Source organism: Mobula birostris, chromosome 2, assembly GCF_030028105.1.
Source record: "Mobula birostris isolate sMobBir1 chromosome 2, sMobBir1.hap1, whole genome shotgun sequence".
In the NCBI taxonomy this organism is placed as follows: domain Eukaryota; kingdom Metazoa; phylum Chordata; class Chondrichthyes; order Myliobatiformes; family Myliobatidae; genus Mobula; species Mobula birostris.
The window spans coordinates 99,210,448-99,236,553 of record NC_092371.1 but is presented as its reverse complement, the minus strand read 5'-3'; the positions used below and the strand labels follow the sequence as shown (position 1 = coordinate 99,236,553).

Here is a 26,106-nt window from a genome sequence, read left to right as displayed (position 1 = left end):
GGGTGATAGGTGGAAGAAGTAAAGGTTCAAAATGGAGGAATATGATAGGGGAGGAGAGTGGACCACTGGAGAAGGGGAAAGAAGAGGGGTACCAAAGGGAGCTGATGAGAAGATGAGGGGTAAGAGGGGAGACAGAATGAGATTGAAGCAACACACATAAAAGTTGCTGGTGAACGCAGCAGGCCAGGCAGCATCTCTAGGAAGAGGTGCAGTCGATGTTTCAGGCCGAGACCCTTCGTCAGGACTAACTGAAGGAAGAGTGAGTAAGGGATTTGAAAGTTGGAGGGGGAGGGGGAGATCCAAAATGATAGGAGAAGACAGGAGGGGGAGGGATGGAGCCAAGAGCTGGACAGGTGATAGGCAAAAGGGATACGAGAGGATCATGGGACAGGAGGTCCAGGAAGAAAGACAAGGCGGGGGGGAACCCAGAGGATGGGCAAGGGGTATATTCAGAGGGAGAGAGGGAGAAAAAGGAGAGTGAGAGAAAGAATGTGTGTATAAAAATAAGTAACAGATGGGGTACGAGGGGGAGGTGGGGCATCAGCGGAAGTTAGAGAAGTCAATGTTCATGCCATCAGGTTGGAAGCTACCCAGACGGAATATAAGGTGTTGTTCCTCCAACCTGAGTGTGGCTTCATCTTTATAGTAGAGGAGGCCATGGATAGACATGTCAGAATGGGAATGGGATGTGGAATTAAAATGTGTGGACACTGGGAGATCCTGCTTTCTCTGGCGGACAGAGCGTAGATGTTCAGCAAAGCAGTCTCCCAGTCTGCGTCGGGTCTCGCCAATATATAAAAGGCCACATCGGGAGCACCGGACGCAGTATATCACCCCAGTCGACTCACAGGTGAATTGTTGCCTCACCTGGAAGGACTGTTTGGGGCCCTGAATGGTGGTAAGGGAGGAAGTGTAAGGGCATGTGTAGCACTTGTTCCGCTTACACGGATAAGTGCCAGGAGGGAGATCAGTGGGGAGGGATGGGGGGGACGAATGGACAAGGGAGTTGCGTAGGGAGCGATCCCTGCGGAATGCAGAGAGGGGGGGAGAGGGAAAGATGTGCTTAGTGGTGGGATCCCGTTGGAGGTGGCGGAAGTTACGGAGAATAATATGTTGGACCCGGAGGCTGGTGGGGTGGTAGGTGAGGACCAGGGGAACCCTATTCATAGTGGGGTGGCGGGAAGATGGAGTGAGAGCAGATGTACGTGAAATGGGGGAGATGCGTTTAAGAGCAGAGTTGATAGTGGAGGAAGGGAAGCCCCTTTCTTTAAAAAAGGAAGACATCTCCCTCGTCCTAGAATGAAAAGCCTCATCCTGAGAGCAGATGCGGCGGAGACGGAGGAATTGCGAGAAGAGGATGGCGTTTTTGCAAGAGACAGGGTGAGAAGAGGAATAGTCCAGATAGCTGTGAGAGTCAGTAGGCTTATAGTAGACATCAGTGGATAAGCTGTCTCCAGAGACAGAGACAGAAAGATCTAGAAAGGGGAGGGAGGTGTCGGAAATGGACCAGGTAAACTTGAGGGCAGGGTGAAAGTTGGAGGCAAAGTTAATAAAATCAACGAGTTCTGCATGCGTGCAGGAAGCAGCGCCAATGCAGTCGTCGATGTAGCGAAGGAAAAGAGTGGGACAGATTTCCAGAATAGGCACGGAACATAGATTGTTCCACAAAGCCAACAAAAAGGCAGGCATAGCTAGGACCCATGCGGGTGCCCATAGCTACACCTTTCGTTTGTCTGGAGACAGCTTATCCACTGATGTCTACTATAGTCTCTGGAGCTTATCCACTGATGTCTACTATACAGTAGATTTAACAGTTGGGGAAGGGGAGAGATAAACACAGGGTGATAGGTGAAACCAGGAAGGGAGGGGTGAAGTAAAGAGTTGGGAAGTTGATTGGTGAAAGAGATACAGGGCTGGAGCAGGGGGTGTCTGATAGGAGAGGACAGGAGGCCGTGGAAGAAAGGAAAGGGAGGGGGAGCACAGAGCCTCTAGGCCCGGAATGTCCAACTCTAGATCAATGAGGGAGTCATGGCAGGTGTCTTTGTTGTTGGGATCTTTCCTATACAATTCTTCTGTGTATTCCTGCCATCTCTTTTTGATGTCCTCTGCTTCTGTAAAGGTCTAGGCCCAAAATGCTGACTGTACTTTTTTCCATAGATGCTGCCTGACCTTCTGAATTCCTCCAGCATTTTGTGTGTGTTATGTGGAACAGACTGTATCCTCAGTCAGATTGGTGGCTGGGGAATCCCAGCACTGAGCCAAGTCTGAGCATAGCTGTGCTGGAATTTGTGTCCCAGCCTACTGACTTTCATTATTGTCTTGAGCCATGAGGAGTCAGCTGACAGAGGGAAGTAAAGGGGTGGAATGCCTCAGGGGTTTGTAGAAAGAGGAACGATATTACTGACCGGATTCAGCTTGTGCTGGCACTTGCCGGCCGATTCATCTACACTGAGATCTCTGAACATCACAAGACCAACAGGCGAGGTGAGAGCTTTAGCACTGATAATTTATCGGGACGCCATAAAACAAGCTGACAGTTCCATGGTACTATCTACCTTCTCTGGTTCAACACTCTGCTGGAGGAAGTCAGCAGGTCAAGCAGCATCTCTGGGAGGGATGTGGGAAGGAGTCGTCGATGTTTTGTGTCAGAATTCCACGTCACCAACCTCGGAATCCGCTGCTCCAGATTCCGACATCTGCCGTCTGTTGTGAGACCACCTCCGGATGTATCAGTGCTTTTAAACTGTTCTGACATTGACGAGGACGCAGTTGACCAAGTCATACACAAGATGATCCCAACGTGATAGTGACCTTGCTTTGTAATTTTGAGTGAGCGATAAATATCAGCTGGAGACGGTGTCCCAGTTCTTCTATGGGTTGGCAAGTGCAACTCTGTCATCTCAGGAGGCTTCTTATCCACCAACATGACCTTCAGGTGTACAGTGTGGTAAATGGATGTAAATACCCCAGCTGTCATGATGGGATTTTAATCTGCCTCCGGATTAATTGCCTGGAATAACTAGACTGTCGTACGCCTGTAAATGTGCGAAGAGTTCTACGAGCTCGTTTATGGCGTGGTGTGTAAACCCAACAACTACACAGTGATCCATATCTAACAGAGATTGTGCTCTTGCTAATCTCCCACTGGACAATCAAAGTGTGATGCTCCTTCGTAGCTGTTCCGAGGCATCGTCCTAATGTGCCTCTGTCACTGGAGTAGAGCTCCACAGCCTCCTGCTTCAGACACAAGCATGTCTCCACTGGTAAGCGGGTGTCATGGTAATGGAGCGGGGTCCATGCAATGCTTTAAAGTGCCAGTGATTGGGGTTCAATTCCCACCACTGCCAATACTCCCCCCATCACCAGATGGGTGCTTCTGGGTGCCCCACATTCCAAAGAGGGTTAGGGTCAGTGTCACTGCGTTGTGGGCATGCTATGTTGGTGCCAGAAGCATGGCAACTCTCGCAGTCTGTCTCCAGCTCCTCCTCTGACTGTGTTGGTCACTGAAACAATGACACATTTCTCTGTTTTGATATGTATGTTGCAAAGAAAGCCAATCTTTACTTCATCCAATGAGCACTAACTGGCCTGGCCCTGTATCAGTCTCCGGTCCCTGATTTAATGGCTGAAAACAAAATGTTGGAGAAACTCCGTGGGGCAAACAGCATCTTGGTGGGGGAGAGGAAGTGGCAATGTTTCAGATCGAGACTTTTCATCAGGAATACTTTGTTTTTGCTCCAGATTCAACATCTGCAGTCTCTTATGTCTTCCAGTTGTATAACTGGATGTGGACAATTGGTTTAGATGCATCCGAGCTAGGGAGAAAAGAAAAATTAATAGGCTTCACAGTCCTTTTATAGAATGTGAAGTCATTTATAGAATGCAAATATGTGAAGTGTTTTATGTAATGTCTACACAAGTATGTGTGCACTTGTGTCTGTGGTCGGGGTGAGGATTGGTTGTCAAGATCAAAGACCTCATTTTTAATGGGACGTCATTCTTGACAAGCCTGTCACCAGAAGGCCCTGTCAAATTTGGCTAGCCTGTAATTTAATGGTCTGTTTTTGGCTTAATGTCATCTCAGTGTCTCACTCTCATGGCTTCAGTGAACTGATGACAAAAGTAGAACTATTTACTCATGAGTTGCACAAGAGGTTGCTGTGGGACCATTGCAAAGGTGTAAGTAAATGTATTATCAAAGTCCTTATACTGTATGTTTTGGGTGGCGGGGTGGAGATATGTCTCTAGCAAAGGAGGTGTAGGGTGCTCCTTCCCTCTGCTAGTCTGCAGGTCACCCTTGGGCAAAGTGTAGCACCTGTTTAGCCAGCCGATTAGGGTCACGTGAAGCCACGGGATCAGGTGGTGGATGGTCGTGTGAGCAACTGGTGCATGTCACAATCCTGGTTATACAACCACTGATGCCAGGCAGACAATCTCTGAAGAGTATTGACAATGGCTGAGTTCACCTGTCTTGTAAAGACACTGCCCAGAAGAAGGCAATGGCAAACCACTTCTGTAGAAAAATTTGCTAAGAACAATCATGGTCAAAGACCATGATCATCCACGGCATACAGTACAGCATATGATGATGATATACTACCTCAAGATTCATTTTCTTGTATGCATTTACAGGAAAAAGAAATGTAATATAATTTAGATGAAAAATGATATATAAACAAAGACTGACAAACAACCAATGCAAAAGAAGACAAGCTGTGTAAAATAAAAATGATACTGAGATCATGAGTTGTAAAGAGTCCTTGAAAGTGAGTTTGCAGGTTGTAGAATCATTTCAGAGTGGTGTCCAATAAAGTTATCCTGCTTGTTCAGGAGTCTGATAGTTGAACGGTAGTAACTGTCCCTGAACCTGGTGGTATGGTTTGTAAGGATTCTGTAGGGGAAAAGAGCATGACCTGGATGGTGAGGGTCTTTGATAATAGATGCTGCTTTCTTGTGGCAGTGTACCATGTAAATGTGCTCAATTGTGGGTGGGCATTTTCTTTGATGAACTACACTGTACCCAACACCTTCAGTAGCCGTTTCCATTCCTGAGCATTGGTGTTTCCATACTAGGCTGTGATGCAACCAGTTGGGATACTCACCAGTGTAGATTTGGAATATTGTGCTCTCTTTTGTTCTCCCAGCTCTAGGAAAGGCGGTGTTAAACTGGAAAGAGAAGAGTTATGAGGATGTTGCCAGGACTTGAGGGAGAGAGTCATAGAGGGAGATTGAGCAGGATGGCTTTTTTTCATTGAAGTGTTGGAGAACGAGGTGTGATTATATTGATGTGTATAAAACCATGAGGGTCACAGAGAGGATCCATGTACTCAGTGTTTTCCTCAGAGTTGGGAATCAAGAACTGGAGGGCACAGGTTTAAGGTGAGGCGCGAGAGATTTAATCAGAGCCTGAGGGGCAACTTTATCACCCAGAGGGTGGAGAGCTTCTGAAACAAACTGCCAGAGAAAGTGATTAAAGGAGGTACGTTTAACAACATTTAAAACATAAACGACAGGTACATGGATAGGAATGGTTTAAATGGCTATTGGCCAAAATGCTGGCAAATGGGATTGCTTGCATCAACTTTATTTGCCGAGTACATTTACATGTATTAGGAATTTGCTGCGGTGTGTTGGCACGACTTGCACCAAGAACAAGCAACGTTCAACAATTATTAAGGATTATTTAAAAACTGAAGTTAGAGGTTAAAGTACAGATATGGAATAAGATGTGCATAAATACCAGCATGTAGCTGTGTGATAGGAATCTTGTTCAGAATGGGTCAGATGGTCTGAAGGGCCTGTTTCCATGGTGTATGACTCTCTGACTGTTAGATGTTGTAAAGTGAATATTTTCAAACTGCCTATAAACAATATTGTTACTGAAATATTTTTAGTGAGCGTGAGTTTCAGATCCTATAAAGCCCGATAAACTGACGAAGGCAATAAGCAGAAATAAACTGAACTCACTAATGTTGCCAGGCAGCGGCAGATCACGTGGGCTGGGGAAGATAAAAGTGACAAACTCCAAATGCTGATGGAGCATCAGCTCTTCCACAAGACCATGCCACTCCTCCACAGCGCAGTCTGATAAATAACTCATTCTCATCACTACCTCATGTCGAGGGTAGCAAAAGGCATCTGGCATAGCCGGCCGTGATATAAGACATAGAAGCAGAATTAGCCCATTCAGCCCGTCAAGTCTGCTCCTCCTTTCCATCATGGCTGATTTATTATCCCTGTCAACCCCCATTCCTCTGCCTTCTTACCGTGACCTTTGCCACCCTTACTAATTAAGAATCTGTCAACCTCCACTTTAAATATACCCAATGACTTCAGCTCCACAGCCATCTGTGGCAATGAATTCCACTGATCCACCATCCTCTGGCTAAAGAAATTACTCCTCTTTTCTGTTTAAAGGGACATCCTTGTGTTCTGAAGCTGTGCCCTCTGTCCCAGACTCGCCCAACATAGGAAACATCCTCTCCATGTCCACGCTTTCTAGGCCTTTCAATATTCGATAGGTTTCAGTGAGATCCTAAACACAAGAGATTCTGCAGATGCTGGAAATCCAGAGTAACACATCCAAAATGTTGCAGGGACTCAGCAGGTGAGGCAGCATCTATAGGAAGGAGTAAACAGTTGATGTTTCAGGCCGAGACTCTTCATCAAGATTCATTGAGATTTCTCCTCAACCTTCTAAACCCCAGTGTGTTCAAGTCCAAAGCCATCAAACTCTCCTCCTACATTAACTCTTTCATTTCCAGAATCATTCTTGTGTACCTCCTCTGGACCTTCTCCAATACCAGCTTAAAATGGATGTGGAGCCTAAAACTGCCCACAATCCTACAAAGAGCACAGAACAGTTCTGGCAAAGCTTCTGGTCTGCGGAAGCTGCCTGTCCATAAGACCATAAGATATAGGAGTAGAAGTAGGCCATTCAGCCCGTCAAGTCTGCTCCACCATTCAATCATGAGCTGATCCAATTCTTCCAGTCATCCCCACTCCCCTGCCTTCTCCCCACACCCTTTGATGCCCTGGCTAATCAAGAACCTATCTATCTCTGCCTTAAATATACACCCAATGACTTGGCCTCCACAGCTGCTCGTGGCAACAAATTCCACAGATTTACCACTCTCCAATGAAAGTAATTTCTCACATCTCAGTTTCAGTTCTTAAAGGATATCCTTCAATACTGAAGTCGTGCCCTCTTGTCCTAGACTCCCCTACCATGGGAAATAACTTTGCCATATCTAATCTGTTCAGGCTTTTTAACATTTGCAATGCTTCTATGAGATCCTCCCTCATTTTCCTGAACCCCAGGGAATACAGCCCAAGAGCTGCCAGATGTTCCTCATACGGTAACCCTTTCATTCCTGGAATAATTCTCATGAATCTTCTCTGAACCCTCTCCAATGTCAGCATATCCTTTCTAAAATAAGGAAGCCCAAACTGCACACAATACTCTAAGTGTGGTCTCATGAGTGCCTTATAGAGCCTCAATATCACATCCCTACCCTTATATTCTATACCTCTAGAAATGAATGCCAACATTGCATTCACCTTCTTCACCACCGACTCAACCTGTAAGTTAACCTTTAGGACTCCCAAGTCCCTTTGCATCTCTGCATTTTCAGTTCTCTCCCTGTCTAAATAATAGTCTGCCCGTTTATTTCTTCCACCAAAGTGCATGACCATACACTTTCCAACATTGTATTTCATTTGCCACTTCTTTGCCCATTCCCTTAAACTATCCAAGTCTCTCTGTTTCCTCAACACTATCCACTCCTCCACTTATCTTTGTATCATCAGCAAATTTAGCCACAGATCCATTAATCCCATAGTCCAAATCATTGACATACATCGTGAGCTGCTGTAATGACTATTGTCCATTTTCCCCACCTCTACGGTGATGAAGTGCTTTAAGAGGTTGGTTATGGCTAGAGTCAATTCCTGTCTCAGCAAGGACCTCGACCAGTTGGTGAGGTAGGTTGCCTGTGTAGAATACAGACAGGAAGTATGTGTGTGAGGCCGGTTTTCTGTGCTCGGTGTCAGACGTGGGAAGCCCTGGACAGCCACATCTGCACCAGGTGCATCGAGCTGCAGCTCCTTAGGGACCGCATTAGGGAACTGAAGATGCAGCTCGATGATCTTCATCTGGTCAGGGAGAGTGAGGGGAAAAAACACTGCAGGGATTACGCTACGCCTCCCTTCTGCACAGCAAGATTCCAGTTAGCACTGGAGACTCTTATTAAAGCCATGCAGACTCTTGGAAACATCTTCCATTGGTGAGCAGGTTCTACACAAACTCACACAAGTCCCTGTGTAACACACTCACTGGCACACAGGTGGTAGTGTACGCACTCGGGTACCTTGGCTCTCGTGGGCAATGATCGCGCCTCGATAAGGGTGAATGAGGAGGAGCTGGCTCAAGATGACAGCACTGATCATATTAAAATAGACAAGGAATCGTCTGTAAGTAAATGATTATCTTTCCTCGTCGCACCCAAGGGGACTGCAGTCAATTTCCCCCCCCCGCCCCAGCTGCGGTCTCCTGAGACCAATTACATCTTCTGTGGCAGTTCCTCTGAGCTAGTAGTGCCCTCACTCCAGCCTGAAATCCCAACATCTATTTCTCTAACTTCTGGTCCCTTCTCCCTTTCTCTCTTTTCCCATTCCCTATTCTGGCTCCCCTCTTACCCCTTCTCTTTGTTGCCCATTTTCCTTCCCTTTCTTCCAAGATCCACTGTCCTCTCAGATTCCGTCATCTTCATCCCTTTTCCTCACCTGCTGATCACCTGCCAGCTTTGTTCTTCGTCCCCTCTTTCCCAGCCACCCACCTTCCCCCTTGTCTGGTCTCACCTGTCACCCGCCAGTTTGTTCTCCTTCCCCTTCCCCACCTCCGTACTCTGACTTCTTCCCCCTTCTGTTCCAGTCCTGGTGAAGTGTTTCAACCTGAAGTGTCGACTGTTTATTCCTCTCCATTGAGCTGCCTGGCCTGCTGACCACCTTCAGCATTTTGTGTGTGATGCTGAAGACTTCCAGCATCTGTAGAATATCTTGTGTTTTAACTTTTTTTAAAATCTTTTGTTGTTCTTCTGTGCAAGCAGACATCACAAACCTAGTGTATGTGACGGAGAACCATCTCCCTCCATTGACATGACTCAGTTTTCAATGTGGCTGTAATTAAACTGGATGGTTTAAATATAATTTTTGCATTCTGCAGTTGATTGTGTCAACAAACAGTGTTTAAACAGAGACTCCAACCAGTGTAGAGGATCAGTCATTTACAACAAGAACATTATTGTTTAAATAATATATTCACTATTATTTCATTAGAATTCACTAGAATTCAGAAGAATGAGGGGTGATCTCATTGAAACCTATCAAATGGTGAAAGGTCTCGACAGAGTGGGTGTGGAGAGGATGTTTCTTATAATGGGAGAGTCTAAGACCAGAGGAGACAGCCTCAGGATAGAGTGATGTCGTTTTAGAACGGAGATGAGGAGGGATTTCTTTAGCCAGAGAGTGATGAATCTGTGGAATTCTTTGCCACAGGTAGCTGAGGAGGCCAAATCTGTATGTATATTTAAGGCAGAGGTTGATAGATTTCAAATCTCTTACTCACCCTTCCTTCAGTTAGTCCTGACGAAGGGTCTCGGCCTGAAACGTCGACTGCACCTCTTCCTATAGATGCTGCCTGGCCTGCTGCGTTCACCAGCAACTTTTATGTGTGTTGCTTGAATTTCCAGCATCTGCAGAATTCCTATTGTTTGATAGATTCTTGACTGGTCAGGGCATGAAGGGATACGGGGAGAAGGCAGGAGATTGGGGCTGAGAGGGAAAATGGGTCAACCATGATGAAATGGCAGAGCCGACTCAATCTGCCAAATGCCTAATTCTGCTCCTCTATCTTAAGGTCTTATGGACTAAATATTATTTTTGCATTCTGCAGTAGATTGTGTCAAAGGCCAGTGTTTGAACAGAGACTGGCTCAGTCATTTACCACAAGGACATTGAGAAATTGATTTATTACTGTCACATATGTCATGGAGATACAATGAGAAACTTTGTTTTGCGTACCAGCCATACAGATCATTTAATCAGAGCAGTGCACTGAGATAGTACGAGGGAAAACAATGACAGAGTGCAGAATAAAGGGTTACTGTTACAGAGAAAGTGCAGCACAGGCAGACAGTAAGGTGCAAACTCATAACCACGAGCATAACAATATAGGTTGTGAGGTCTGGAGTCCACCTTATCATACTAGGAGACCGTTCAATAGCTGTATAACATTGGGGAACAAAACAGAAGCACGATACAGTTTTGTGGTCACTACCGAGACCAGCTTTCATGTCCATTCCAGCTGGGGGGAGAGGGGTAGCGCAGTGATGGTACTAGTAGAGTCGCTGCCTCACAGCCCCAGGGACTCTGGTGCAGTCCTGACCTTGGGTTCTGTCTGTAGGAATTTGCACCTGTGACTGTATGGATTTCCTCCCACATCACAAAGATAAGCTGCTGGTTAGTGAGTTTGGCAGTGTAAATTGCCACCACTGTCAGTGGGTGGTAAAATCTGTGGAGAGTTAGTGGGAATGTAGGGAGAAAATAAAAATAATGGGATTGATGTAAGCTTAGTGAAAATGAGTTGTAGATGGTTGGCAGAGCCTGTTTCTGTGTTTATCTAGTGTGAGTACAGTGTGGAACAGGTCTTTATTGGCCAATGAGTCGCGCTGCCCATCAAACCACCGATTTTTAACCCTACCCTCATCACAGAACAATTTACAATGATCAATTAACCTTCCAACTGCAACACCTTTGGATTGTGGGATGAAACCGGAGCACCCGGAGGAAACCCACGTGGTCACGGGGTGAATGTACAGGCTCCTTACAGACAGTGCTGGGATCGAACTCGGAACTCTTGGCCCCGAGCTGTAATAGTCTCATGTCAACCACAATGCTCCCATGCCCAACCATGTATATAACTCTTTAATTACTTGACTTTAGAACTCGTGTGTAACCCACACAAAATGCTGGAGGATCTCGGCAGGTCAGGCAGCATCTACGGAAAGGAGTAAAGAATCAACGTTACAGGCTGAGACCCGTTAAACTTTTCCTATCCATGTACTTATCCAGATATCTTTCAGCTCTTATTGTACCTGCCTCGACTACCATCTCTGGCATCTGGTCTATGTGTCCACTACCCTCTGTGTGAAGTTGTGCCTCAGACCCTTTTAAATCTTTTGCATAAGGCCTGGGAGCAAAATTAAGTTATTTAGCTCGAGTCTGCTCTGCCATTCAATGGCTGATTTACTTTCCTCTCAATCCCGTTCTCCTGCCTTTTGTCCACAATCTTCGACACCCTTACTAATCAAGAACCTAAACACAAAATAATCTGCAGATGCTGGGGTCAAAGCAACACTCACAATATACTGGAGGAACTCAGCAGGTCGGGCAGCATCCGTGGAAAAGATCAGTTGATGTTTCGGGCCGGAACCCTTCGTCAGGATTGTAGAGGGAAGGGGCAGAGGCCCTATAAAGAAGGTGGGGGGAGGGTAGGAAGGAGAAGGCCAGTTAGTTTCAGGTGAAAAACCAGTAAGGAGAAAGATAAAGGGGTGGGGGAGGGGAAGCAGGGAGGTGATAGGCAGGAAAGGTGAAGAAAGAATATGGGAAAACACAATGGGTAGTAGGAGGAGGTGGAACCAAGAGGGAGGTGGTAGGCAGTTGGGGGAGGGGAAGGGAGGGGGAGGGAATTACCGGAAGTTGGAGAATTCTATGTCAAGAACCTATCATCCTCCACTTTAATTATACCCAATGACTTGGCCTCCACGACCGTCTACGGCAATAAATTCCCTTTGTCTAAAAAAAATATCCTCCTCATTTCCTTGTACACTGAGGCTGTACTCTCTGGTCCTAGAATCTCTGTAGCACACATCCTCTCCACATCCACTCTCTTCCCCTGCATCCTTTTCTTGTTGGTTTACCATCCCTGGGAAACGGAAGACTGCATACTCACCCTGGCCATGCTCCCTCATAAACTTGTGTATCTCTGTGTGCTCGTTCCCATTCTTCAACTCTCCAAGAAATAAATTGCTAGCCTGCCCAACCGCTCCCTGTAACTTAGGTTCCTGAGTCCTGATAACATTCTTGTAAGTCTTCTTCACACTCTTTCCAGCCTTCCAGTTTGGTCGTTTAACCGTCACCCCACTGCCCCCACCCTTGCAGTAGCAATTACAATAGGTTTTCTGCAATTCTTTGACAACGTCTGGCTGGCTGCAACTGAAGGAGAGCTTGTTCAGAGTCACAAGCTCTGAAATACTGAAGGTCATTTTCCTTGTCTGATGATTGTTTTCACTGCCCCTTTTTTTCCTGGGGGCTACAGTTGTATGAATGTTGAAAATGAAAGGAAGTTGCAACTCAGGTGATCACAAAGGTTGAAGAACCCCGGATGGTAAATATGAGGAATTATCACCTCAGGTTGGTGGTGTCTGTGAGCACAGCAAGGAAACAGATTTTGATTCAGATTCAGACTTATTTATTTATTCATCATATGTACATTGAAACATAGAGCGAAATGAGTTGTTTATGTTAACAGCCAACACAGCCAAGGATGTTCGGGGGGCAGCCCTTTAGTGTCGCCACATATTCCAGTACAAGCATGGCACGCCTTCAATGTTCAGCAGAACAACAGAAGCAATGGCAACAATAACAACAGCAGTAAAACAAGCCCTCTTCCCTCTCTCCCTCACACACAGAGGCAGGTCACCAAACTCAGAACAGTCCTCCTCTACGTCTCCGAACCCAGAGTGGTCTGCCTCTAAGCCTTCAAACCCAGATCAGTCCTCCTCTATGTCTCCAAACGCAGGACAGTCTAACACTAGGTCCCCAGGCCCAGGATAGTCCTCCTCTATGTCTCCAAGCCCAGAACAGTTTGCTTCTCGGCCTCCAAGCCCAGAACAGTCTGCCTCTCGGCCTCTATCCTCCAGTCCTTGGCCTTTGCCATTTGGCCCACCGTGTGTAACAAAACATATTGATGAAGGTGGAGCAGTGGATGTTGCGTATATGGATTTCAGTAAGGCATTTGATAAAGTTCTCCATGCAAGGCTCATTCAGAAAGTAAGGAGTCATGGGATCCAAGGAGACCTTGCTTTGTGGATCCAGAATTGGCCTGCTCAGAGAAGGCCAAAGGGTGGTTGTAGATGGTTTGTATTCTGCATGGAGGTCAGTGACCAGTGGTGTTCTGCAGGGATCTGTTCTGGGACCCCTCCTCTTTGTGATTTTTATAAATAACCTAGATGAAGAATTGAAGGGTGGGTGAGTAAGTTTGCTGATGACACAAAAGTTAGGGGTGTTTGTAATAGTCTGGAGGGGTGACAGAGGTTACAGCGGGACATCAATAGGATGTAGAACTAGACTGAGAAGTGGCAGATGGAGTTCAACGCCGATAACTGTGAAATGGTTCATTTTGGAAGGTCAAATTTGAAGACAGAATATAATATTAATGTTAAGTATCTTGGCAGTGTGGAGGATCAGAGAGATCTTGGGGTCCGTGTCCATAGGACACTCAAAGCTGCTGCGCAGGTTGATAGTGTTGTTAAGAAGGTGAATGATGTGTTGGCATTCCTCAACCATGGGACTGAGCTCAAGAGCCATGAGGTAATGTTAAAGCTATACAAGACCTTAGTTAGACCCCACTTGGAGACTGTGTTCAGCTCTAGTCACGTAATGCAGGAAAGATGTGGATACTATAGAGAGAGTGTGCAGAGGAGATCTACAAGGATGTTGCCTGGATTGGAGAGAGTGCCTTATAAAAATAGGTCATGTGAACTTGGCCTTTTTTCCTTGGAGCAACGGAGGATGAGAGGTGGCCTGATTGAGGTGTACAAGATGATGAGAGGCATTGATTGCTTGGATAGCTTTTTACCAGGCTGAAATGACTGATATGAGAGGGCACAGTTTTAAGTGCTTGGAAGTAGGTATTGAGGAGATGTCAGAGGTAAGTTTTTCATACAGAGAGTGGTAAGTGAGTGGAATGCACTGCCAGCAGCGGGGGGTGGAGGCGGATGCAGTAGGGTCTTTTAAGAGACTCATTGAAATGTACATGGAGCTTAGAAAAGTAGAGGGCTGTGCAGTAGGGAAATTCTAGGCAGTTTCTAGAGTAAGTTACATGGTTGGCTCAACAATGTGGACTGAAGGGCCTGTAATGTGCTGTCGATGTCATTGTCCATGATAACCAGTGGGCATCTGTTCATATTGATCACATCTCCTTGCATGGCCCGTTTATATTGATAAGTATCAATAGTGAATTTATTATGATCATGAATTTACTTCGAACTTTCTTGGTCCTGTTGAATAGGAAAGATGTGCATGTTCTTTGTGTGGAGAGTTTTGGGGAATACGACCTGAGAATTTACAAACCCGACTTCATGAATCTTCTGTCCCGACTCAATTGCCATGCTGATGAGTCCATCTCCCCTCACAATCTTTGCATTTTATCAAATTATTCCAACACCTTCAATCATGAATTCCCCTTGACATCTCACATTTCAATTAAGTGATGACCTTGAAAAAGTATGTAATTGATTATAAGCGCCAGCATATTCCCCAAGCTTTAGCAGGTTTTGATGTCTCATGCTTGAATAACGATCCCATAACAATTGATTTAAATTTTGCCTTTTTATGTCCAGATATCTGACTGTGCAAAACTTCTGAAGCAATTTCTGAAGAATACATTATGCGCAGAGTGTTTTAGACTACAGTCATGTTTTCCTGGTATTGGCTTCCTGTCCATCAGAAAAAAATTTCACATTCTCTCCATCGATTTACTTAACAAGAAACTATTTCACTTTTTCTGCAGCTATTTGTGTTCAGGTTTCTGTTGTTCCTGACATCTAAACTTAGGTACAATTGGAGAAAGAGTCATAAGACCATAAGACATAGGAGCAGAAGTGGGACATTCAGCCCATCGAGTCTGCTCTGACATTCTATAATAGACAATGCAGAAGAGAAACAGATCGTTTGGCCCATCGAGTCTTTGAAAACCAGCAAACATCAATTAATATATTAGTTAATCCATTAACTAACCAATCATTAATTGAAACTTTTATACTTCCCACATTTCAGTCAACTTCCCCTAAGCTTCTGCCACTCACCCACACAAGGGATGGTTCACAGTGGCCAGTATAGCTCACCAACCTGTACGTGTTTGGGAATTGGGGAGAAACGGGATGTGGGAAGGGAAAGGAGCACCCAGGAAAGCCACACAGACACAGGAAGAACAAACAAATTCCACCCGGACAGTGTCAGAGGTCAGAATTGAACCCAGGTTCCTGGCACTGTGAGGTAACGGCTCTATACCCTGGTCCACTGGGTCACTCTATAGTGAGACAACAGCTCCCCTCCCTGGGTCACTCTATAGTGAGACAACAGCCCCCCTCCCTGAGTCAGTCTATAGTGAGACAACACCCCCCCGAGTCACTCTATAGTGAGACAACAGCTCCCCTCCCTGTCACTCTATAGCGAGACAACAGCCCCCCTCCCTGAGTCACTCTATAGTGACACAACACCCTCCCCTCCCTGAGTCACTCTATAGTGAGTCAACACCCCCCCTCCCTGGGTCACTCTACAGTGAGACAACAGTTCCCCTCCCTGGGTCAGTCTATAGTGAGACAACAGCTCCCCTCCCTGAGTCACTCTATAGTGAGACAACAGCTCCCCTCCCTGGATCACTCCATAGTGAGACAACACACCCCCCTCCCTGAGTCACTCTATAGTGAGACAACAGCCCCCCTCCCTGAGTCAGTCTATAGTGAGACAACAGCTCCCCTCCCTGGGTCACTCTATAGTGAGACAACAGCTCCCCTCCCTGGGTCACTCTATAGTCAGACAACAGCTCCCCTCCCTGAGTCACTCTATAGTGAGGCAACAGCTCCCCTCCCTGAGTCACTCTATAGTGAGACAACAGCTCCCCTCCCTGAGTCACTCTATAGTGAGGCAACAGCTCCCCTCCCTGAGTCACTCTATAGTGACACAACACCCCCCCCCTCCCTGAGTCACTCTATAGTGAGACAACAGCCCCCCTCCCTGGGTCACTCTATAGTCAGACAACAGCCCCCCTCCCTGAGTCACTCTTTTGTGAGGCAACAGCCCCCCTCCCTGAGTCACTCTATAGTCAGACAACAGCTCCCCTCCCTGAGTCACTCTATAGTCAGACAACAGCCCCCCTCCCTGAATCACTTTATAGTGAGACAACAGCTCCCCTCCCTGAGTCACTCTATAGTGAGGCAACAGCCCCCCTCCCTGAATCACTTTATAGTGAGACAACAGCTCCCCTCCCTGAGTCACTCTATAGTGAGACAACAGCCCCCCTCCCTGAGTCACTCTATAGTGAGACTACAGTTCCCCTCCCTGGGTCACTCTATGGTGAGACAACAGATCCCCTCCCTGAGCTATCCTGGGCCACTCTATTGAGTGAATGATATGTGGAACATTAGGTGGAGCTTACAATACAGACATTGGCCACTAGCTGCCAGGAAATTTTCTGCAGGCCAATGCCCAGTGTACACTCTCACCACACTGCAAAAGCAAAATACTGCAGATGATGGAAGCCTGTGATAAAAGAAAAGGTGCTGGAAATACTCAGCAGGTCAGGCAGCATCCATGCTGACAGAAAATCAGAGTTAACATTTCAGCTCAATGACTTTTCTTTTGACACCATCAGTATATCCTTCTTTTGCTCTCTCACCTACCTGTACTCCTCCTCCCCTGCCCCACATTACACCGCTTGCTAAATTGTTAAATTTATTCAGGAAGAGATTAGATACTGTTCTTAAGGTTGGAGGGATGGAGGGTTATGGGGTAAGAACTGAGCCGGACAGAATTTCAATGCTCAGCCCTGATGATACAGAGTGGCAGAGTAGGCTTGATGGGTCAAATGACTGACTCCTGCTCTGATTTTCCAAGTCCCTCCTTCCACTGCTGGAGTGTTCCAAAATTTTACCATTTTCAAAGTGAACATAGAACATAAAAATGGTTACAATTCAGTCTGGGCCGCTTGGGACACAATGTTGTGACAACCTTTTACTTCCTCTATGATCCATCTAACATTTCTCTCCTACTCTCCATAACTCTCCAATTTCTTCCATCCATGGGCCTCCTGAATGTCCTAGGATATCAGCCTCTATAACCACCCGGAGTAGTGTGTTCCATGCATTTAACACCTGCATAAAAACCTACCTCTGTCATCTCTCAGAAACTTTCTTCTACTCACCTTAAAAAGATGTCCTTCGGTGTTGGTCATTACCACCTCTGGAAAAACAGGTGCTTGTTGTCCACTCTGTTTACGTCTCTTACCATCTTATATATCTCTCAAGCTGCTTCTCATACTCCTTTGCTCTAAAGAGAAAAGCCCTAGCTTGTTCAACCTTTCCTCATAAGACTTGCTCTCTGATCCAGGCAGCATCCTGGTACATCTCTTCTGCACCCTTTCTAAATCTTTCACAACTTTCCTATAATGACGCGATCAGAACTGAACACAATACTCCAAGTTTTATAGAGCTGCAATATTATCTTGTAGCTCTTGAAGGCAATCCCCCTGACTAATGAAGGCCAACACACCGTGAACCTATAGACATGGACCCAAAGATCCCTCTGTTCCTCCACAGGTACTCTCCTGTGTTCCTTATGTTTGATTATCCCTCAGCCTTCAAAATATGAAGCTCTAACCTGCTAAGACTAGTACTAACACTGTGGCAAAGGGTGTCTTGACAGGGGATGCAAAATTAAAAACAATGTTCTCTTTAAGTCTGAAGTGGGGAGGCTCTGCCTCTTGTATCAGTACTCTCTGACAACTCCCAGACACATCGCTTTGGGTTCAAGACCAACTTCAGGGACTTTGGCCTCTGTAGATACAACGACACTTCAAAGCAACATTGTCACTGTCAAAATTGCCACCCTTTGGAAGAAGATACTGTTGAAATCAAAGTGGAGTTTATTGACATATCGACAAGTATGTGTACACAGAGGTGCAATGGGAAACCTATTGGCAGCAACATGACAAGCACATAGCGTCAGATAGAGTGGATGATTCCTATATTGGGGGAGCCTTGGACTATTGGACACAGCCTCAGGATACACGGACGTCCCTTTAGAACAGAGATGAGGAGGAATTTCTTTAGACAAATGTGTTGTGAATCTGTGAGATTAATTGCCACAGATGGCTGTGGAGGCTATGTCATTGGGTTCATTAAAAGCTGAGGTTTATAGGCTCTTGATTAGTGAGGGATAAAAAAGGTCGTGGGGAGAAGACAGGGAAATGGAGTTGAGGCATAATAAATCAGCCATGATGGAATGGCGGAACAGACACAGTAGGCTGATTGGCCTAATTCTGCTCCCGTGTCGTAACTTTTTATAAATTGCATGTACAAGAAAAATGTGTAAGGTGGATATAAATTATACACAGTATTTACAAGAAAGAGCACAATTCAAACAACAAAAAGAGGCATTATAGAATGGGTTGTTTGTGGCACAATCCTTTGCTCAATTCATAAAGACTTTTTTGTTTCCATGGTGAATGGGAAAACTCTCCCCATTGTCCTGGCCATTACATAATCCCACATCAACATTCCCTAATTTTGATGAAAAGGTCACTGTTGCATTGCTGTCAGTGGGAGGCAGCTGTGTTTCCTGCAGCAGCAATTGGCTGCAAGATGCTCTGGGAAGTTCAGAGAGGGCTTCATGAATGCAAGTCTTTCCTCCCTGTGACACTTCCTGAGTAACACATACAAAATGCAGGAGGAACTCAGCAAGTCAAGCAGCATCCATGGAAGGGAGTAAACAGTCAACTTTTCAGGTTGAGACCCTTCGTCAGGACTAGAAAGAAAGGGGAAGATACCAAAATAAGACACTAGGGGAGGGGAAGGAGTAAAAGCTAGAAACTCCACTACAAGCAAGACTTTTCCTGAGGTTCACAATATCGATTGTTCAAAGTTCAAAAGTTCAAAGTAAGATTTATTATCAGAGTATGTACATGTCACCACATACGATTCTGAGATTCTTATTTTGCACACATACTTAGCAAATTTATACAATAATAACTGTAAGCAAGCTGTAAATGAAGATATAAATAAATAACAATAAATAACAAGCATGAAATAACAATATAACAGAGTCCTTAGATGAGTGTAGTTATCCCCGTTTGTTCAAAAGCCTGATGGTTGAGGGCTAGTAACTGTTCTTGTACCTGGTGGTGCGAGTCCTGAGGCTTTTGTACCTTCTACCTGACGGCAACAGTGAGAAAAGAGCATAGCCTGGGTGGTGAGGATCTTTGATGATGGTTGCTGCTTTTCTTTGGCAGCATTTCATGTTAATGTGCTCAACGGTTGGGAGGGTTCTCTTGTGATGTACTGGGCCGAGACCACTACCTTCTGTAGGATTTTCTGCTCAAAAGCATTAGAGTTCCCATACCAGGCCAAAACGCAGCCAGTCAGCACACTTTCCACCACACACCTGTAGAAGTTTGCTAAAGTTTTCGATGACATGTCGAACCTCTGCAGACTCAAGAGGAAGTAGATTTTTGTGTGGTCATCACAGATCAGAACATGGCAGGATTGTATTTGATGGGAGTTTGATGAAAATGAGGCATTAATATTAATGAACTTACAAGTTCTGCTGAGCTATGTTCAACGAAGCATATCCAGGACACACTTCCCAAAGAACTTAATTTATAATGAAGTTGTCTGCAGCACATCTTTGCTCAAGCATTTATAAAACTTCTGTTTTGTCTCCCTGGTAAATGCAAGCAGCTCTGATTTTTCAATTCCAAACATTGACAGTTCCTTCCCTCCTAAAGATGCTAAGTTCCACCAGTAGATTGTTTATCTATTGTGAGAGGTTACATTTGGGGCTGATGACCTTTTTATCAGATTAGGTAAAAAGATACAGTAACTCTGAAAATGTGTTATCCTGTCATTTGGAAATTGTGATGACTTCCTGCAGCGCACTCTCTCTCTAACACTATATTCTGCTTTCTGCTTTTTTTTTCCCATTTTGTACCATCTCTGTATGCATTCAGTTGCAACACTGTTATGTACCCTCTTTACCTAATAAAGTGGTCACTGAGTATGTTCATGATCTCCTGCTGCTGTAGCCCATCCACTTCAAGATCTAACATGTTGTCCATTCAGAGATGCTCTTCTGTACACCACTGTTGTAATGCATCGTTACTTGAGTTACTGTCACCTTCCTGACAGGTTGACCTCTCTCAGTAAACAGGCATTTATGCCCACAAGACCAGCGCTCACTGGATTTCTTCTGTTTCTTTCTTTATTCTCTGTCAACTCTAGATTTTCAGGCCGTGCATGACAATCCCAGGAGATCAGCAGTGTCTGAGATACTCAAACCACCCCACATGGCATCAACAATCATTCCATGGTCAAAGTCACTTGGATCACATTTCTTCCCCATTCTGATGTTTGGTCTAAACAACAACTGAGCCTCTTGACTATGTCTGCATGCTTTCCTGCATTGAGTTGCTGCCGCGTGATTGGCTGATAAGACATTTGCATTAATGAGCAGGTGTACCTAATAAAGTGGCCCCTGAGTGTATTTATGTACAGAATGATCTGTCTGAATGGCACACAAACAGAATCTTTCCACTCTACCTTGGTATGTGTGACAATAATGAACCAGCAACCAATTGAATTGACACCTGTCTCACCTGGTTCTGTTTTCCAAACTCCTTTTTAAACTTAAGATATTTTATTTATTGTGTTTCCTCTGAATGTAATCCGTTCATTGTAAAGCTTCTGGTGTTGCATCCGACAAAAATGAATTGGAAGTGTCGACACAGAAGACTGCAGGTGCTGGAATCTGGAGCAACAAGCACTCTGCTGGCTGGAGGAACTCAGCAGGTCAAGCAGCATCTGTAGGGAGAGAGGGGATTTGTCGCCAGATGGGTTGAACTGACCTGGAAGGCTGTCATTTCCTCTTCCCTCACGGGTGCTGCTTGATTGGCTGAGTTCCTCCAGCAGATGGTTTGTTGCTCCAGATAAGGAAGGCAAATTTCCTTCCCCTCAATATGTTGGAGAACTAGATTGGCTTTTGGGTAGTTATTGGATGGGTTTCCTGGTGACAACACCATTTAGTTAATTGAAGTACTCCAACTGAGGTGGTGTAACTTGATTCCTCATGAAACCTTTCTGAACATTTTTAAAAAAAGAACTGTGAGAAACACTCGACAGGTTGGGCAGCAACTACAGAGGGAAGGAGATGCTGATACGTGGCAAGAAAAGGGGTGATGGTGAAGCAGGTGTAGAAACAGGACATAGTGAGGCAGAGGTGCTAATGGTTACATGAATGGACCAGTAGAGAACAGAAGTTATTGTAATAAACTGCTTTCTGGTTTAGGAATAGCAGAAGAAAGATGGAGACCCCAGAGATTAGGCTTGTTCTCTCTGCGACAGATGCCATCGCAAATGAATCTGATGGAGCGATTTAAAATCGTGAAAGCTTCAAACAGTAGGCAGAGAGAAACTGTTCTCAGCAGCTGAGGGATATGTTGAATAGGTTAGGACTTTCTTCCCTGGAGTGTAGGAGAATGAGGGGAGATTTGATAGAGCTATATAAAATGATGAGGGGTTGTGATAGAGTACATGCATGGAGTCTTTTTCCACTGAGGTTGTGTGAGTCTAGATCTACAGGTCATGGATTACGGATGAAAAGTGAAATGTTTGTGGTGAACCTGAGAGGGAACTTCTTCACTCAGAGGGTAGTGAAAGTGTGGAACAAGCTGCCAGCAGGAGTGGAGGATGAAGGTTCGATTTCAGACAAGTTTGGATGAGTAAATGGATGTAGGGGTATGGAGGGCTGTGGTCCAAGTGCAGGTCCATGGGACAAGGCAGAATAACAGTTTGGCATGGACTAGATGGGCCAAAGGGCCTGTTTCTGTGCTGTTCTGTTCCATGACCCTGTGACTCTATGTGCAGTTAAGGACCAAAGGTCTGAAATGACCATGATTGGCGAAACAATGAACAATGAAAAGCAATGTTTTATCTTCGTTTTTGTACAGAGAGTGGAAGGTGTGTGGAATTAGCTGTCAGGGGTGGTGCTGGAGACAGATACATGAGGGACATTGAAGAGAATCTCAGATAGACACATGGGTGAAAGAAAAGTAGAGGGCTGTGTAGGGGGGATGGGTTCGATTGGTCTTAGAGTAGGTTAAAAGTTCACACGTTGTGGGCCAAAGGGCCAGTAGTGTGTTGTACTGTTCCATGTTCTGTGTCTAATGTTCTATATTCAATGTTCTGTGTTGGTGATTGGTTACAATCCAGAATACAGTGTCGGTGGAGGTAGATTTAATTGTGGCATTGAACAAGAATTTGCAGAGCTCTGGGAAGTGGGTAGAGGAGTGGACTCTTCACTCTTGACAATAGACAGCATTGACTCAATGGGCTGAGTAGCCTCCTTCTGTGCTGCAACTCTTTGTGCTTCTGAGTGTTGATTCCTGTCACAATCACCAGCCTGGAGTTCTGCATTCTCGTATCCTGGAGTGTAAAGAACCAGGAGATATTGTCAGGATAATGGATCAGCTCTGAGATGAGGAGGGATCGACACTAGGAGGGCTGAAGTTTTTCTGGATTCTCTGGTGCAGAGGTCTGTTGGTGGCCAGTTGCTTAAAGTGGGGATGAGTGAAATGTTTTGGGATATTGGAAATAGGCAGGAAAGTGGGCAATACACTGGATCAACAATGATATCATTGAATGAAGATTCAGACCAATAAAGATGTACAGCCTGTTCCTTCATCCACTTTGTGTTGCTGAAGGGAAGATTGGCTGATCACTGTACACTGGAAACTAACTTATCCGGCCACACACTGACATAAAATTTCCAGCCCTGTTAGGTGCTAAATGCTGAGCGGTGTGTGTGTCCTCTCAGTCCTACGGACAAATTAAAATGAGTGGCAGTCTGGCTGCAGGGTTTTGCTTAGAGCTGGCTGTTCTGCAAAACCTTCCACTTCACTGAGCTTCCTCAGCTGAGATTCATAACCAAACGTACATTAGTATTAATGGAATTTTTCTCTGGTCTTTCATAAATTATGGAAGGAGCTGAAACAAGCCAGACGTCATTCACACTGGAGTAATTCTTGTTTCAAACCCAACACCGAAACTCAGCTCTGATGTGGAAATATGTCACCACTCTTTCAACATTGCTGGGTTCAGACCCTGGAGCTCCTTCTCTAACGGCGCAGTAGGAGCAATTTTAACACAGATTCAAGAAGGTAGCCCACTGCCAAATTCTCAGGATGGGCAGTAAATAGTGGTCTTGCCAATGATGCTCACATTCTGTAAATACAACCCCCAGCTGAGCTCATAGACTTCTAATTCCATGCATAGTTGATGGAACTGTGTCCGTTGTATAACATACTGAATTGCAGCATGAATTGATAATTGATTTACCATTGTCACATGTTCTGAGCTACAGTGAAAGTCTTGTTTTTGCATGTTATCCATACTGATCATTACAAACTAAAGGACATGGAAGTAGCACAGGGGAAAACAGTAACAGAACACACGATATACTCTCACAGTATTGAACCGGTTGGCCCAGCTAACCTTTAATGACAGCATAGTCAAGTTGTGTCAGCTCAGATTTATTGTCCTGTTCCGTCCCAGAATCCCTTAGTGTCCAAGCCAAAAGTGGGAATGATTGAAATGTTGGGATTGCACCATCTCAATGCGATTACAATCAACAGATCTTTGAATTCAGTGGCTCAACACAAACGAGCTGGTGTGGTGCTGGCAGTAGGTAGAGCTTGACATTTTCACTGCATTGTTTTAGTTTGAGTGTGTAGGAGTTTTTTGTTAATATGTGGTAAACTGTGAAATGCATCGAATTTTGTTTTTGATAAAACACGAGTAAATCAAAATTGTAAATAATAACAATTATAGACCTATCTTCTACAGGATTTAATTCAATTATATCATAGAACATAGAACAGTACAGTCCAGTACAGGCCCCTTGGCCCATAATGTGCCAACCAACCTAAACCAACTCCACAATGAATTTAACCCTTCCCTTCGACGCAGCCTGTAACCCTCCATTTTCTATACACCTACCTATGAGTCTCTTATAAATACGTGTTTAAAAGATCCAGGTTTAGTAATCGTTGAAGAGCAAACCCCATGAGGGTGGTAGGATATGGTTTAGGGTCCTCAATCTAAAATGTTTACTGTCCCAGTTCACAGATGCTGTGTGTTTCCGTTTAGCATTTCCGACACCAGCAGTTTTTAGGATTTTCAGGGGTGACAGAGTACGAAGAACAGTAAAAAGAGAGTGAAAATACTGAGCTGGTGTTCATTGGATAGTGGTTGTAAAGAAAAGATATCATCTCCTGTGTTGTTTGTGTGTGTGGGCAGGGAGCTAGTTTTCATTAACCTGTAATGAAACACTAGCTCTGTTTCCCTCTCCACAGATGCTGACTGATTTGTTGCGAAGTTCTATTTTTATTTTAGATTTTCAGTATTTGTTTTTTTTTGCTCTTTGATGGATCTTATTTGTTGATGGCATTAGTGTCGCTGAGCCAAGGCAGGTACACTCAGTCGACAGAGAGACACGTCCAGTTGAATAATAGAACAGGTTTCCTGAGGAATCATACCCATTTGATCTTTACAAATACAAAGAAGCTCTCCAGGGTACAATGCCTGCTGTGAGATAGTAACCTGGATGAAATCCAACATCTGGACAAGGGCAGATAAAGAAATATCCTGTTAAACACAGCAATAGTTATTTTCAGAAAGCCACTGTGAAAGGTAAGTAAAATACAACTTGAGTCCTCAGTTTCTTTCCCTCGGGTGACGGGAAGTGATTTTGGAAAGAAATATAGTTTTAATCAGAAGTTCTCTCTCTTATTTATAGGTCTGGCGAAATATCATATCTTGTTCAGAATCAGAATCAGGTTTGTTATGGCTGACATATTTTGTGAAATTTGTTTTTTTGAGGCAGCAGTACAGTGCAATATGTTCCTGAATCATTGATTGTGGGTCTTCAGGCTTCGGGCAGATAGGGCTAATCTTTTTCCCTGATGGTAGTAACAAGGATGGGCATGTCTTAGATGGTGAGAGTCCTTGATGATGATGATGAAGGATGCCATCTTTTTGAGACATCACCTATAGATAACGGCCTTAATAACACTACCTCATAAATTCTTTTTGTCACACTAGTTACTTATTAAAAAAAGAATCATGAGGTATTACTCATCGGTTCGTGGACCGTTCAGAAAACTGATGGCAGAGGCAATGAACCTGTTCCTTAAGCTTAGAGATTGGGTCTTCAACCTCCTTCCTCTCTCTGATGGTAGAAACAAGAAAAGGGCACATCACAGATGTTGATGGATGCCTCCATCTTGAAGATGTCCTCGATGGTGGGGAGGTCCATGCCTGTGACGGAACAACCCTTTGCAGCCTCTTGCCATCCTGTGCATTGGAGGCTCCAGCAATCAGAATGCTCCCAGGGGAATGAACAGCTGACACCTCATTAGAAAGGAAAGGGCGTAGAAGCCAGAATACGAAGGTGGGGGGGTGAGGAAAGAGTACAAGCTGGCAGGTGATCGGTGAGACAAGGTGAGGGGGAGGGGGGATGAAGTAAGAAGCTGGAAAGTGATAGGTGAAGGGTGGAAGAAGAAGGAATTTAATAGGAGAGGACAGTAGGGCAGGAAGGGAACCAGAGGGAGGTGATGGGCAGGTGAGGGGAAAAGAAGGGGGTAAAAGGCTTCTTATTTTATCTTCCATTCCCACCTGTCCACTTTCCTACTCACCTGGACTCACCTATCACCAGCCAACATGCTCCTTCCCCTCCACCCACCTTATTCTGGCCTCTGCCCCTTTCCTTTCCATTTCTGATGAAGGGGGTTAGCCCAAGGGGTTTATTCCCCCCCATAGTTGCTGCCTGATACGCTGAGTTCCTCCAGCACTTTGTGTGTGTTGCTCAAAATTGTCACATTTTCTTACCTTCACTCTCCACCACCCCTATGCTGGTCACTACATTATTTTTATATCTGTGCCCAGCTTGATACAACAACTGCTCTGCCCAAGACCAGAAGAAACCGCAGGGACTTGT

The 26,106-nt window shown here is 45.0% G+C and overlaps 1 protein-coding gene across 3 annotated transcripts in view; it reads left to right on the top strand.

Moving 5' to 3' along the window:
* The window catches only part of LOC140188970 (sialate:O-sulfotransferase 2-like), a 462,780-nt gene that overhangs the window by 130,016 nt on the left and 306,658 nt on the right, over positions 1-26,106 (top strand). The gene's annotated exons all lie outside the window — the stretch shown is intronic.